Source organism: Cibotium barometz, chromosome 48 (assembly GCF_041138505.1).
Source record: "Cibotium barometz isolate CiBa-2024 chromosome 48, ASM4113850v1, whole genome shotgun sequence".
Lineage (NCBI taxonomy): Eukaryota > Viridiplantae > Streptophyta > Polypodiopsida > Cyatheales > Cibotiaceae > Cibotium > Cibotium barometz.
In genome coordinates this window covers 10,631,899-10,648,203 of record NC_141093.1, presented here as the reverse complement: position 1 = coordinate 10,648,203, position 16,305 = coordinate 10,631,899, and positions in this window count along the sequence as shown.

Below are 16,305 nucleotides of genomic sequence, written 5' to 3'. Positions count from 1 at the left end.
ATTGAATGCATAATCAATATTTTTTTCCCAGGGTCTTAGACTTGTGGTTAATGCCCAAGTGTTAGCAAGAGATTAATCAAGAGCACGAGGTCCCATGGCTGCCCATGAATAACACACACAAGGAGCACAAGCCACAAATTGCACTAAACTCCCGGCACTTTGGGAGTGTCAAAAGGGTGGCGTAGGCTAAAAATATGCTTGGAGAGGAAGCCACAAATTGCACTAAACTCCTGGCACTTTGGGAGTGTCAAAAGGGTCCCGTAGGCTGCCCATGAATAACACACACACACAAGGAGCACAAGCCACAAATTGCACTAAACTCCCGGCACTTTGGGAGTGTCAAAAGGGTGGCGTAGGCTAAAAATATGCTTGGAGAGGAAGCCTAGTAGTGCATAGGCTAAAGAGTGGACTTTAGAAATAAAAGAATGTTAGAATATAATTTTGGACACGCAAGTCCCGAGCACAAGTGGTCCCTTAAATGTAGAAATTCAATTTTAGATGTCCAAATGATGTCCGTTTTGTTGACAATGGGTCATAAACACATGTTATCAATGTGATGATACGATGTCATAATCATGAACCCTGGAAGTCACCCCTAAAATGTAGGGATTTCAATTTAAGTGTTGTAACATTGTTCGTTGATGATGAAACGTCAACCGTTTGTCTCAGCATGACAAGATGCTGCCTAAAATGCAATCCCTAAAATTTAGAGCCAAAAATAACAGTATTGTGAATTCGACCATTTATAGGATTCTGAAGTTTCTACTATGATAGCTTGAAATTCTAAGATTGGGTATCTTTTCAGAATTGTAAACAAGATTTTAGAACTTTGTTAAATATCACTTTTACATGGAAACTATGTCATTTAGACACGTCAGTCATTCTAACATCTACATTTCAGTTAACTTGGGAACGATAGTGGCAGATGCGAAATGAGACGATTTATATCTTCAAAACCTTAAAAGTTTATTTATTATTTGTGCTAATGATGAAAGTATTGTTTTCATGAATGGTTGTTTTTATGATGGATTCTAAAAAACCATGAATAACTATGTGGAATACATGCTATTATATGCAAAGTAACTATTGAGCACAGAGACTATCTTGCCGGTCTAATGCAACACAAAAGTTGGATGTGGACTTGATAGTGAAAAACTCCCAGACCCCATGCTACAACTCGTACTCTAACCAAAAAGAACTAGAGAGGTCATAAGTCCCAAAGTGTACAAATTTCTATACATCCAACCAATCGTCACAATGCAATTGAGATAGAAAAACAATGGTGGAGCTTGGGTTCCCCCTAGAAACCTATGTGGCTAGTCTTAGTGACACCGGGGCTAGTCACAATGTCTTGTCTTAGGAGACATAGACCTCATTATGCCACCCACCCTTCGCATCATCTGTAGTGACCATCATCATGATGAAAAATTCCTAATCTATGATCGAAAAATTTTAAAGAGAATTTTTTCAACATGCATCTTGTAAGTTTTATACAACTCCCACATGAACAACGAAAGAATGCATCATCCTTGGAGGGGAATGGATCATCGTGGCCATTGATTGTGTAGTTAGTTGGCGAAGAAGAATCATGATACTTGAGCTCCCCCATAGAATGGTTACCGTACCCGTGGTGAGAATAAGGATATCTCGAACTCTTCAACATCCCAAGCCTCGTCATCTAACTACACACCATCATATCTTAGGTAACCCCTAACATTCAACACTCCTCTCACCTCAATGCATCAGCCACCCCTTTAAACCATAATGGAGATCTAAAAACTTGTCAACAAAGACAAAGACCACCCCCTAAATGTCAACCTTAATGGATCTTCGAAAGGAGGTCACTAAGAAGGAGTTGGTATCCAAGGGTACCCTGGCTAGATAAGGCAAGTACGGTGCCAAAGCAAATTCCTACAATGACCATTTAGTCCAAAGCCTACGTATGAGAACAACTCTACCAAGTGAGGTGACTCTTAAGAAATGATGTTGTATCCTCAACCTAAGCCCCACACATAATTTTCCTCTCCCTCTCTTAGCATTATCAAGAGTGCTTAATGTGGTGCAGTTTAGTACAAAGCCTACTTATGAGCACAACTCTAAAAAGCACATAATTTTCCTCTCCTTCTCTCAAAATTATCAAGAGTTCTTAATGTGGTGTAGTTTAGTCCAAAGCTTACATATGAGCACAACTCTGAAAATCAACTTTGCCAAGATAGGAGACCCTCAAGCAAAGATGTATACAATGGAACTCTAGGTCCCCTTATAGTCCTTATTGAGACTTGTTTAAAAGCTTGCAAATCCTCTCAAGGTTTAAGCATGGCATTAGAACACCCTTTTATGTAGTAATTTAGGTCTTTGTACATTGTGGATTCAGACCGTAGGCATGTAAAGATGGAAGCTACATCATCATCTTCACAAGGTAAGAGTGCTTCTCCTGGTATAGATATATAATGAGGTGTAGCAACACCTTTAGATTTTCTAGATCTTATAATGGATCCATAGAAATCCTCATCTTCACTCTCATATCATCCGCCCATACATTATCCCTCTGACTTTTTCTCATGTTTCAAAGGATTAGTTTCGATAAATAATTTTCCTCTTAGAAGGAATCGGTAATCTGAATTACATGTCTCATTTGAGATAACATATTTGGGCTTATTGCATTATTATTTAGGCATATAATTTATGCAGCATGATGATGGTATTATGTTGTTGATGAGTAGTCAAAGAGTGTATATAGAGGCCACTTATATGGTTTAGTCTTGAAGACTATAAGCATGTTACTACACTAGCAAATAGGCTTTATCTCCAGGATACAGGTGAACCATTTGATACATCACTTTATCAGAAAGCTATTGGGTGCCTCATTTATCTATGTAATACAAGGCCAAACATTCAGTTTGGGGTCTCCCAGTTCAGCAAATTTATGCAGTCCCAAAAGTAGCATTAATAGGCTACCAAGTGAGTATTCTGATACTTAAAAGGCACTTTCTCTGCATAACTTAGTGGGAATAAAGAGGTCAATAAAGTCCCCCTCATCTAGGCAATTAGAGAAAGTAAGGACTCTGCACCAGGACCAGAGGTTGAGGCAGAGAACATGGTGAGGGAATCAAAAGATGATGGAGGGATTGGTAAGGAAGATGGTATTTTAGAAGAAGAGGTGTAAGGGAATTTGGAGAGGATGGTGGGGATATCCTCATTGATGAAGATGTTGGTTGGAGGAGGTTGAGTTAGAGGGTGAAGTGCTGGAGGATGAGGAGGCCAAAGGGTGATGGTGGTGAGGTTGGGGAGGTTGGTGAGGAGAGATGGTTACATCCACCTTTTTCTTGATTGCCGAGGTGACTTGCTCTGGTCGAGGTCCAACTTTAAGCTCTAAGATAAGTATTGTTCGAGTTAATCAATGTTCACATCCTTTGTATCAATGGCTCTTGGACGTCCGTGCAGTGCCCAGACATTTGGTTGTGGACCTCGTCCACACACGAGTTGTTGTCGATTGCATGTCGCCATTTTCTCAGCTCTCTCTTTAGTGCTTTGGTAGCTCGAATGAGCTCCTCTTGGCTTTGTGCTCTAGAAACTCTGGACCCATCCATCTCTGTGTGAGAAAATCTAGCTTGCTACTACAAATGGGCAATCCTTGAAGAACCTAGACCTGTAACCTATCATTGAGGGTGATGATGGGGAGAATTCTTCTAAGTCTCTAGTTGGGCAATGTTGGCATGCACTAGGAGGAGAGCTTGGCTATGCCACATCCATTTGCTCTTTTTGGTGAACCATGTAGGTAGTCATGTTTCTGGGTGGCAAGGTTCTAGAGCAATGAGGAAAAAGTAGCCAAGAAGTCTAAAAGGCACCTGTGAGTGGAAGATGGCTTATGAGAAGCATTCTGCAGAGAAGAGGTGCCCTTCCTAAATCAATGGTGGTCTCAACAATGTTCTACACCTCATGAGAAATAAAAAAAGGGGCCGCTTTCAAAATGGACAACCCTCCTAGCACTTTTAGGTAGAGGGATGAGTTGTGGGAGGGGCCATTAAATTGAGCTAGCTCTACATGGTCTTGGCTTGGGACTTGGCCCTACTATCAACCATGTGGGGGTATCCATCAAGTTGGTTTCCAAAAAAATCCATGAATCTATTTGGTTCAGGGAGCTCTTCTAGCCTGCAACATAGTAGAGGACTTTGGTGAGAATCATGGCAGCCTGAAATTAACCAATCGGCTTTGGAAAAATGTTGTGGAGATCATAGTAATTCATTGCAAACCTAGCTTGAGAGGTGGGCAAGGAGGGATAGGTTGCATATGTTGTACCTATTTGTCCATCAAATATTGGTTAGCATTGTGACGATGCAAGCAGGGGTGTGCATGTCTTGGTAGGCAACGACGAGTGATAATGCAAGAAACTAGGGTTGGCCACTCAAGGCATGGAGTAACAACATGGGTGTGGGTCACCATCCTCACATCTCATATGGGAGAAGTTCACCATGAAAGCTTGGGCATGAGAGCTCCAAGAAAGTAATAGTCAAAATGATCATAAGTTGTGTGTACAATGCCCATGAGCCCAATGTATCCTATAGCCCAAGGCCCCCAAAGGCACATATGTAAATGACTCTAAACCCAAGTGCCTTCTAGGACCCATCCCCCATGTGCATGTGATACCAAATCTACCCTCCTACAATGATTTCGTCCTCGAAATTGAAGGGTGGTCGTGCACAAGGATATACAAAAGCCAAAAATGCACTCATGTCCTAAATGTATCCGCCATCAAAACATGTCCACAGCACCCACCTAGATCGAATGGAAAGGATAGGAGGGTGTCGTCTCGACAGTGAGGCTAGAGATAATGATGCTTGGATCAAATGGAAATCCATGGCATGCCTGACCCATAACTGTATCAATCCTGCATCCTCCTAGATCAAATGGATGATATACTACACTGCATCCATCAATGAGATACATCCAATATCCCCGTGGGTCAAAAAGATAATGCACCCATGCATAGGATCCTCCGGGTACATGATAACCCATATAGCACCACCCACTCGGAGCATAGGTGAATACAGAATGCCTCATACTCCATAGCATGATCCATCAAATGTGAATCCATGTCTTCACTACATCCATCACCATGCTTAGGTCCATAGGCATTATCCACATCACAAATGACTACCTGAGCATAATCAATATGTACCAAGGCATAATCCTCATCACTATCCATATAACCCTCGTAATGGTCACAATCATAGACTCTCCACTCATCTCCCAAGAAAGGGTCATAGATAAGGTTCCCATAGAACCTCCATGAAAAGTATCCAATAGCTGCTCACTACTACTAGATGTTTGAATAGCCTCATCATCGATGTCATCCATATCATCAATGTCATCCACATCGATAATGTCATCCACATGCTCACTAGCATCCTAAGACTCATCCTCATCATATGTAGCATGTGTATGCATACTATTATCATCCACATCAATATAGATGCTCTCCTCATCACTAGTAATAATGGTAGATGAATCATCAACAATTGCATAGGCATCATCATCAAGATGCCTAATGTCACCAACAATAATGCGTATGTCTTCACCATATGTATAATCCCCATCCACATGTGCATGGCATATGTCAAATGCATCCTCATGTGCATGTGCATCATCACATGAATCATCATCCCTTTTGTTAAACATAATTGCATGCACATCCAAAATATCCTCAATGATCAAGTCTTTATGATCTGGTGGCATCATATCATAAGCTGAAAATGTATCCATCAAAACACTTATGGAAGTAATCAAAGCATTTCCATTTCCAACTTATGTATTCCCACTGGCCACAAAAACATCGGTGATGTCTTGTCGAGAGAGATCGGCATCGAGATCTCCTCATGTACTTGTTGCTGTCCAAAAATTACAGTAAGCGTCACATCCACTTTAACACCCACAATGTGTGTATAAAGACCCCCATAGTCATATTCTATGTAATGCCCAAAAGATTGAGTGGGTAACCTCTTTTATCAATCTTGATATCCAAATCTTTTAGCATGAGCTGAAGCATTCCATCCCTATTCAAACATGAAATGTACCCAAGAATGGGTACCACCAATTGAATCATTTCTATCTTGCTTAGCTCAACAAACTTGCCCTTGTGATTGAACCTTTTGGCATGCATGTGGACACCATGATCACGTCTAGACCAATACTCTCATAAATTTGAAAAATACTTTGAGATACTTGCATAAAATCTTTGTCCAATCTTTGCATAAAACTCTCTATACTTTCCTTCTCTTTGATGTTGGGAATGAAGAAGGAAAGGTACCAATATTCTCCATATAGCAAGATAGAGAGTCTTCATGTGAGAATACCATGCATCGATCTCTAAAGCAATTTTTCTCTTGGGTGGTTGCAAAGTATTGCACAACATCATATGCCAAATTCTGCCAATCCCAATCATAGTCGTGCATTTCCTTCAACCACCAAGCTCTAGCTCTTTCTTTGAAATGAGAAGTCACTTTCTTTACTTTGGAAAGGCATGAAAATAAATCTCCTCTTTTGATCCATAAACTACTCACTTGAGTAGATACCATATAATCAAGAAAAGCTTGCACCTTCATTGATTCCAACAACATTGTATGTAAAAGTACATGCATCATGGCAAATCCAAGCCTTGCTTTTGCATCATAATGTTATATAATCCTTCTGTCTTCAAAAGCATATTGTTCTTTGTTCTTGACTCTCAAATGATAAAGACCTTTGATAGGCATTTCCATCCATTGCCTTTGAAAATGAAGAAGCTCCGGTTGGCCTTGCTTGAGAGAAGCCTTGTCCTTGTACATCATATATGCTTGAAGAAGGTTGCTTGGAAAAAACATTTCTTCTTTCTTACATGTTTCCAAAATCCTCTACAAGATCCTCATTCACCATCCTCCTATCTTCCCTTATCTCTTGACGTTCCATCGCTTGCTTGAAAATTTGAAGTTCCAACACTTTCTTGAATGGACGCCCACTCGGCATAATGGTTGAAAATGGAAAATGGCTTGTAGAAGGTTCAAATGGTGTCGGAATTAGGGCTCTATTGAAAGATCTTGTAGTATAGAATGCAAATATTCAAGAACAGAAATTTTTTGAATAGCCATAATATTCTCTATTTACAACACTGCTGAAAATCGAAATCAAACTATAGTATACTCAAAAGTCATTGGATTTGGATGAAATTTGATATGTGGGCTTTTGATTACAAGTACTAACTATGCCTAAGAGGGTTTGACCAAAGTCAAAGTGTGCAGATATCCTCTGTTTTGACTTCAACTATATAGGTTTGACCTCCCAAACGACATCGGATTTGGGTGTACTATGGATTTTTGGGAAGCCCTAATGATGTACATCCATCCTATGATGTCATTTGTCCCAAATAGCTCGTTGTTTTTGACTAGGCACAAGTTTGACCTCCAATGAAAAATGGCAAGTTGGGGATCCAAATGATGTCGGAACGGAGAGATTTAAGGCTTGTTGGGAAGATATAAGGGAGTAATAAGAGCCTATATAATCACCCAAACTCCAGCCCTATTATAATTTTACTGAATCAAGGTTTTGTGAATCTGTAGATTTCGCTCAAGAGCTCCTTTGGTACCCATGTGTCTTTTGCATGTTCCACATGTACCACCCTTTGCTTCCTTTCCAAGCATCTTTGGCATCCAAAAGCACCTTATATGTGTCCACAATTGCCCTCAATCCTAACCATGCATGTAAATTTTGAAAAATTTGGCATGGTCTCCTTTGTATTAGTGACCAAATCTCAAATTTCTTATGTACTCAAACAACAACCAATGTTCTCTTGGCAATTGGCATAGCATCAAGGCATATCTTCATTGCATAATGCATTGACCAATGACATAATACATGTGATCTTTAGGCCGATGAAGATTGATTGTTGAGGATGACCTTTTTTTTTGTTGATGGAGAGCTTTGCTTGCTAATCTCCTAGCCAAGCATTCCCACCCTCTTACCAAAGTTTAGAGTCCAATGGCAAGAGTTGGGGCCATTTCTTTGCTCCAAGTACCTAATCCTCTTCCTTACCACTTTACCAGGGCACTCACGAGCAAGGAAGATTCAAGACATGCTCCCCTTGGCCTCTCCAACCAAATGCCAAGGTACCCTCTCACACATCAAGATTCTATGAATAGAATGTGGGTACAAAGTGATGTGAAGTGTGATTTGAACTTTAAAGATATGGGTAGGATGACTTACAATGTTTTGCATGAACTCATGCATAATATCATAATGTCAATCTCATCATGTACAATGTCTTCCAAAAACACCATATAGCTCCAAAAGTATCAATCACAAAACACATGTATGCCTCTTACATAGGCATGTCAAAAACATGTGCAATCAACACCTCCATGTACATGTGTATTAGGCATTCACATAAGCATACCATGTGCCATTACAAGTATTGATTCATGCCTTCAATGGCAACAATCAATGCATTCCAATTTCACCAAGATGCACCAATGCATCAAAATGCATTCACATAGCATCAATGAGTATCTTGACCTTGTATAAATGCACTCCAAGGCTATGTGATGTCAATGAATGCAAACCAATCACAAATCTTTGTCCAATTGCATGAAATTAGGGTTTCTAGTGTGGAAGCCCCAAATGTTGATAAAGACCTTCCATCTTGGCATGTATCTTAACATTCCAAGCATAGAGATGGCTTGAATGTCACACCAATGATTGAAGAAGTGTCAAATGGTTCCAATGGCATCCAATGGTGTATGAATTTGATCCAAAATCCCCAAAGACAAATGGCTTGATCTTTGGTCTATTTGAAGCATTAGCTTGTGTAATGGCATCATTAGTGTAATTAATGATGATTAGACAAGGCTAATGTCAAGTTGGAATGACCAATGTCAAGAAATTAGTGTTTCTTGGAAGAAAGCCCTAAATCTCAAGGAAGGATTCAAGAACTCCAAGATTCAAGCAAGAAATGCTAAGAAGTGCTTAGCAATTGTTCAAATATCTAAGAAACCATAGTCTTGAGTGTATGGTGGAGAATACCTTTGCTTTGAAGAAAAACGTGGACCTCTTTTTTTCAGATTTTGGAGAGTTCCATAGCTTCATATCTCAAGAAATAGGCGTCCCAAGAATGCTAAAATGGCCAAATACTCCATTACTAAGCTAAACAAGGGATTTAGACTTGATGTTGTAGCTCACGATAAATGGCGCCCCCCTTGCTATCATCGCCCAGCTGCTCCCATTCCAAGGCTCAAATCACTTGTCTAATATGTCCAAGAATCGTCACTAATGCTTGGTTAGAGGCTTGGATACATGTACTTGAATTATGAGCAAGAATTTGATGAAATCCATGGGATTCTAGGGTTTCTTGGAGCACAAAAGGGGCTGAAAATTCTACAGTAAACCATGATGAAGCTTGAAGAAAATGGGATCAATAAGAAGCTTGAATCATGGCTAATCAAAGCCCCAAGAAAAGCTTAAAATGCATGCAATGGTTATGAAAAGCTTGCACAAAAGAAGAGGATTACTCAGAAATGTTTTGATTAGTATCACTAATCAAGATTAGTGCATTTCCCCCAATTTTGATTCCCTCATTCAAAATTTGGAGCAACTACCCCAAATTTTGGTCTGCGATGATCCATAGCCCCCAAAAGCTCGTGAAAATGTGCATCAAAAGGATCAAATCAACTCAAACAAAACCACCATAGCCCATTTCTTGATTAAGAAAATCAAGAAAGTCCAAGAAAATGCAAAAATTTAAAAATTTTCAAAAAAATGGATCAAAGACATGGGATCAATTCAAGGCTCTAATACCAATGCAAGAAATTAAGGTTGGCCACTCAAGGCATGGAGTGACAACATGGGTGTGGGTCACCATCCTCACATCTCATATGGGAGAAGTTCCCCAATGAAAGCTTGGGCATGAGAGCTCCGAGAAAGTAATAGTCAAAATGATCATAAGTTGTGTGTACAATGCCCATGAGCCCACCAATGTATCCTATAGCCCAAGGCCCCCAAAGGCACATATGTAAATGACTCTAAACCCAAGTGTCTAGGCCCCATCCCCATATGTATGTGACACCAAATCTACTTCATTACATATATCCTCCCATTTGACTCCATCCTTATTAATAGGGTCCCTACTGATAATGTTGTGGACCATGCCTTGTGACCTTTGGTAAGGTTCTGTAGCCCTTGGGATAGGTGCAAGGCCTCACAAACCACGTCAATGTGATGAGGGCTAGGGTCATGTTAACACTTGTGGTGTCATGTACTCTACTAGGGTTGAGGTGTGTATCATAAAATCAGATGAAGTGGAAATAGGTGAAAATTGGGGGTGAGATCGCCCAAGAGCAGCCACGCAATCTAGTAGCACTCCTAGTGGGTGTGGTAAGTGAGCCTGTGCTCCACCTTCTTGTCAGGCTCGATACGGATGTGGATCATGTGTGTGTGGTTAGTGAGATTGTGCTCCACCTTATCAGACTGGATACGGTTGTGGATCATGTGGCTATACGGACTTCACAGAGCACCTCCACTCCTAGCGTGGAGAGAAGTCATTGGTAGCTACTTGGTATTTAAAGAGCTTGGTGACTTTGGTGGCCTTCCTCTTCTTATTGGTGGATGTAAGGAGCATAGTGACTGAAGAAGTCTCTGAGGCCCCAACAGTAGTCTCCATGAGAATGGTGGAGAATGCAGAGGGCTAGAAGGCAAGGAGGGTTATGGAAAAAATAAGCAAGAGTTTGGCTAGTTGGAGAGAGAATAGTGGAAAGTGAGAGGGGACCCCTCTATTTTTATAGTATTTTACTTTGGGAACGTACATACATAGTGGTGGGTATGTATATTGACAGACCATTCTTACGAATGTGCATATGTAAAACAACATACGTGCATTCAAAACTCTGAACGTGCATACTGGGATGTGAATGTGCATGCACAGAAAGTGGGAATGTGCAGACATAGATGTGAATGTGCATGCGTAAGAAGTGGGAACATGTATGCACATGTTGTTTTTCTTTGTTTATGGAGTGCCTTAGTTAGTGGTATTCTAATCACTAGCAAGCAAGGTGATAGGCCATACCACAAGCCAAGTTTTCACCCACCATTCCCCCCCCCATCTTGAAATTTATCTAGAAGGTTAGTGATTAGAGAACCATTTTACATTAATAGTGCTAGCGTCCTAGGAGACTCTCTTTCACAAGTCTCCCTCACTCTACTTTCTTATGTTTTTGATTTCTTCGTTGCTCCTTCTTATTGCTTTCCTTGACTCTTTTTTCTATTTCTTTGACATTTTTTCATGAGTTCTGATTGGTATCCTTCTTTATCTATTGTACCTATTTTTTGGCCCACTTAGCGAGGATTGAGAGGGATGCCCAGTTGTGGTAAGGAAATGGTTGCATGGCCTTCAACTACATTAAAGGCTACTGAGGTCGAGGTGGAAGGAACATCATATCTTGAGTATATTTGGAGATGGTCATGGGGTTCCATGAATAGGTCAAATTTTGCCCTACCTTTGCTAGGGTCGCACAGCTAGGGTTTCCATGTTATTGGTAGCCTTAGGTTGCAATTGCCATCTCTCCTTAGTTATTTTTGTCATGAAGAGGTTGGAGGAAATGATGGTGGGATCTTAGGGACCCAAATGCTTATGTTACCTTCATAATAACCTTGGGCCTCGAGGAGCATGTTAGGCACCCACCATCTTTGGGTAGCGCGTTTTTATGGGGGTCTTTGAGATGGGTTTGTGTGGGCTACACTGCTTTGGGTAGCCAAAGTTGTTTTTGTCTGGCATAGTAGCACTGGCATAGTAGCACTGGTCCTTCAATAACTCCCTATTGGTGTGACAAACCATGTTTTTGTTCTGTGGTTGGGATTTGGTGTGCTACTACATGGTCTTGCATAGTGGCATGGTTTGGACTAACGTATGCTAGACCTTCATAGTAACCTTGTTCTTGGAGCATTGCTTTTGGTAACCCACCATTTGTGGCCCTTCTTATGGAAACATTGGTGTTGCTAGGGACTAATGGGTGGTCTAAATTCTACAAGGTTAGATATGTTATCAATATGGTTATTAGTTGGGTTAGTTTTTTGGAGAGGCTACTTGTGTTGGGGGGGGGGATCCTTGACGATGAAGGTGGATCATGCTTAGGTGGTGAGGCTTTGATCAAAGCAAGGTTACTCACCCCTATGGTCAAGTATAGAATAGGCCTCTTTTTAGGTGGCATGGCTGGGGTGTGGGGTACCTTTAGATGTGCGAGAGATGTGAGTTTCTTTGATGGGTGAATGGTTCTCTGGTTTTGCAGTTTGACAAGAAATGGGCTCCTCATCTATCATTAGGACATTTATCTATTCTACAAATAGTTGTAAGATAGCATTCCGTGTGAGTCCCAGTCTATTTGGCATCGATTGTGCCCTATCCATCCTTGTCCAAGGAGAACTTCTTTATGCATGGTACCTACAGGCATAACATAGAACTTCTCTTCCAAGGGGTTATTTCTCAATGTAAAACATAGGAAATGATTCTATGCGTATGAGGTTTTGAATGTGTCTACTCCTTCAACTCTCGCTTTTGTGGGCCTCAAAAATGGTTGTTATACAATGCACACTAGGTTGCGTGGAACATTAGGTTATGGGCTAGTACCCATTATGATGAGTGTAAGCTTGTGTTCTAGGTTAGTCTTTGTGTTCATGCCCAACCAGAGTCTACTAGCAGGCTTCACCTCCCAGTCCTCCTTCTAGGTCAATAACTGGGGCCGTGTTAGCCAAATGTGGAAATTGTGCAACTTTTCTTATTTAATCTTAGCTTCTTGTTGGGCCTCACGTTTGAGTGCAGCTTCTTTTATTTTCTCCTTTTTCTTCTGATGAATGGCCTTCAAGGCATTCACAATTAAAGGGCCATAGTAGTGTCTAAGTTTGCTTGTTGAAGAATTCTTGCATTTCCACACTGCCAAGTATTTCAATGCAAGCTAATCCTTACCCTTGATTTTGAACATTAGGAATGGACCTATCCCTTTATCCTTTAGTTTACGCTTTTGGTTTATTGTGCTGTACATGAGAACCAACTTCAATATTTTTTTCTTTGACATTTTCATTGAACCATTTCTTACACCTTAACTTTTCGACTATCATTCCATAGACGTACGACATGCAGTCTAGCCTTGTCCAAGTGTTCTAGTTCAAACAATCAGTCGGTCATAATATTTCTTATCAACCTTTTTTGGATAGTGATTCTTAAGCTTGGTACCAACAATTCCATGATCACGATGGAATTTATTCTATATGTCAAGTTGAAAGATGTCATGTGGATGGCTACCTTGTAGGCCATTCTATTAGCCCAAAGCAATTGGCAAACTTTTATTCCCAGTTGAGAGGCTTCCACCCTCTTTGGTCTAGATAGCATTGATAATGATGCACTACCATGAATTTTCTCACAATAGGAACTTGATTACATCATTCATGAAGTGGATCCCTCTATCATTTTACTAGTTCAAGTGGACACCCAAACCTAGTAAGTATATTTTCATAACATAATTTGGATATTGCCCTAGCATCAACCTTTCTGGTAGCATGAGACTCAACTCATTTGTGGTACAATAGTTTATGGCAGCAAGATGATAAATTGTGCTTGAGTTTCTCAAGTTGCTATAGACTAACTGGTTCGACAAAGTCAATGCCCCACTTCTCAAATGGTTGAAGAGACACTATAGGGTGAAAGAGCATTTTTGTCGCAGTTGTGAATCCCAGAAAATTGCTAATATTCATCACAACCTTTTATTACAAATTCAGCTGCATCTCTCCAAACAATATGGGCCACCACAAGTCTTATAGTAGAACGGTGGTGTTTACTAAGAAATGTCCACTAGCTACACCGGAGGGGGCTTGTATAAGGATATCAACATTTTTTAATTCATGAGAATAATGCCTCATAATCCCATCTTAGCCTAACTTGTACAATTATTCTACAATCAATTGGCAAGGGGGGGGCAAGGGGTTTCCTTTTTGATAAGGTGCCATGCTCTGTCTTGATTGAGGAGTCTCTCCTGGGAAAAAACATTAGCTAAATATTGGGCTATCTCTTTGGCCCATTCCGAAACAACACAAAGTTTGAAAAGCGGGGCATTTAGTAGTTTATCCTCCACTCTAATTGGTAGTTCTCCATTGGGGATGTGCAACAAGTGATCGGCATGCACATGCAGTGAGCCTTTCTACACATACCATGGAATCAAACTCTAGAAGAATCAAGAGCCATCGGGTTATCCTTCCCGTAGAGCAGCACAAGGCTTATTGACCAAGTCGGGAAGCACGTGATGGTCTATGAAAAATACAAGTTTATTCACCAATAGATTATGGTCCTCAACCTTGCCTCCCTTGTTGTCACCACACAAAGGGTGGGGAGAAAGAGAGAGAGATATGGAAAGCTCAACCTCTACTTTGATGCCATGGTTAGTGAAAGCATGAGAGAGCAGACAAGAGAAGGAGAAAGGGACAAGGGAGCATACATCAACACCATCACTTACCCACACAATCCTTAAGCATGCATACAACAAGGAAGAAGAGAAAATCACTCACCCACACAATCCCTAAGCATGCAACAAGGAAGAGAGAAAGGCATACATCAACACCATCACTCACCCACACAATCCCTAAGCATACATCAACACCATCACTCACCCATACAATCCCTAAGCATGCATGTAACAAGGAAGAAGAGAAAAGTATACAAGCCACTTCAATCACAAGAGCAAGAGGACTCAAACTCTATTGTGAGTGGGATTATGTGTTTTCTCTTTAGTCAAAATGTCTTATATATGATACTCATTTATACAATGCCTGGTTGCCCAAGTAATGTCTAGGGGCCCAATAAACTAGTCTAGGCTAATTTCCTAGTGTAATTGTACATCATCGGTGATGCAAGAAAATTTGATCCCTTTGAATGCTATACATAGTGTGCATATGCCCTTTCTTTTCAGATAAACAGATGCCAAAGACATGGATGGACATGGAGTTTGTTGAGTAAATCCAAGGGTTTTTTTCCCCATTGGATTGCAAGGTAGGGTTGTACATATGAAGTGTTCTTCTTCAAGTTTCCACCATATGCCCACCAAGAACAGAGCAAAAAGAAGGTCAAGAATAGTTCAAAAAATCAATACAGGTACAATTTAGGTACAATTCAAAAATGAGGGGTTTTAGACCAAGATCTTGAACAAAATTCAAATATGATCTTATAGGGCTCTTCTTCAAAGGTTTGAGACACTTATACCAAAGGTCATTCCATTTTGTCTTCATTTGGACATATAGATGATTAATTTTCAATTTAGACCATACTATTAATAGACAACAACAAATTTGATTTGATTTGAGGGCTTTAAATGGAGTTTAAGGAGTTAAAGGAGTTCAATCATTTGGACATATAGATGATTAATTTTTAATTTGGACCATACTATTAATAGACAACAACAAATTTGATTTGATTTGAGGGCTTTAAATGGAGTTAAAGGAGTTCAGTCATCATTAGAAACATCAGTACAACACCTTGCAAGGTCAGAACCAAAAATAAATTAGGTTTGCTAATGTTAAAGGACTGTGCATAATTTAGATTTCAGAGAGAGAGGACAATTTTCAGGTTTGCATTCAAACATGAATTGGATCTATCAAATGGATAGCATACATCATGGGAAATACCCTTATAAAGTTTCATAAGGTTTGGATTCCATTTTGGTCATCAATAACTCAAATTAGGTTTTCAAGACATGTTCAGTGAATGACGGTTTCAGATTTCAACTAAATTCAAGGTTTCAACTAGAGTACAGAGTGTGGATCTTCATCAGCATTATTAAATTGAGATACCCACAAGCTTTGGTCCAGTTCAAATGAGGAAAAGATGACCAGCCATGTGTTTAAAAAAAATTATTGATTTTTAGGTGAGCGTGAAATGTAGGGTTGAGTTGGCATATATTGTACACATAGGATATGAGTTGTCCCAACAAGAATCCACATCAGATGCCAAATCGGGTGCCATGTAGATAGGTTTCTAGAATCATGGAGGTAGATTTAGCAAGAGGGAGAGATATTAAGAGGGGCCCATTTCTTGCCCTTTTGAGAGTCTTTTGAGGAGGAACAAATCAAAATAAGTTCTAGAAGAGGAGGAACATGAGATGAGATCATTGAGAGTCACACTAACATGTATACAACACACATGTGTGGATAGAAAATTCCAAAAAATAAGAAACCATGCTCTTGTAGGTTGAGGATAGCAATTCATTGAAGGAAAGCATATCATCGTCAAGGAGATACAAATATATG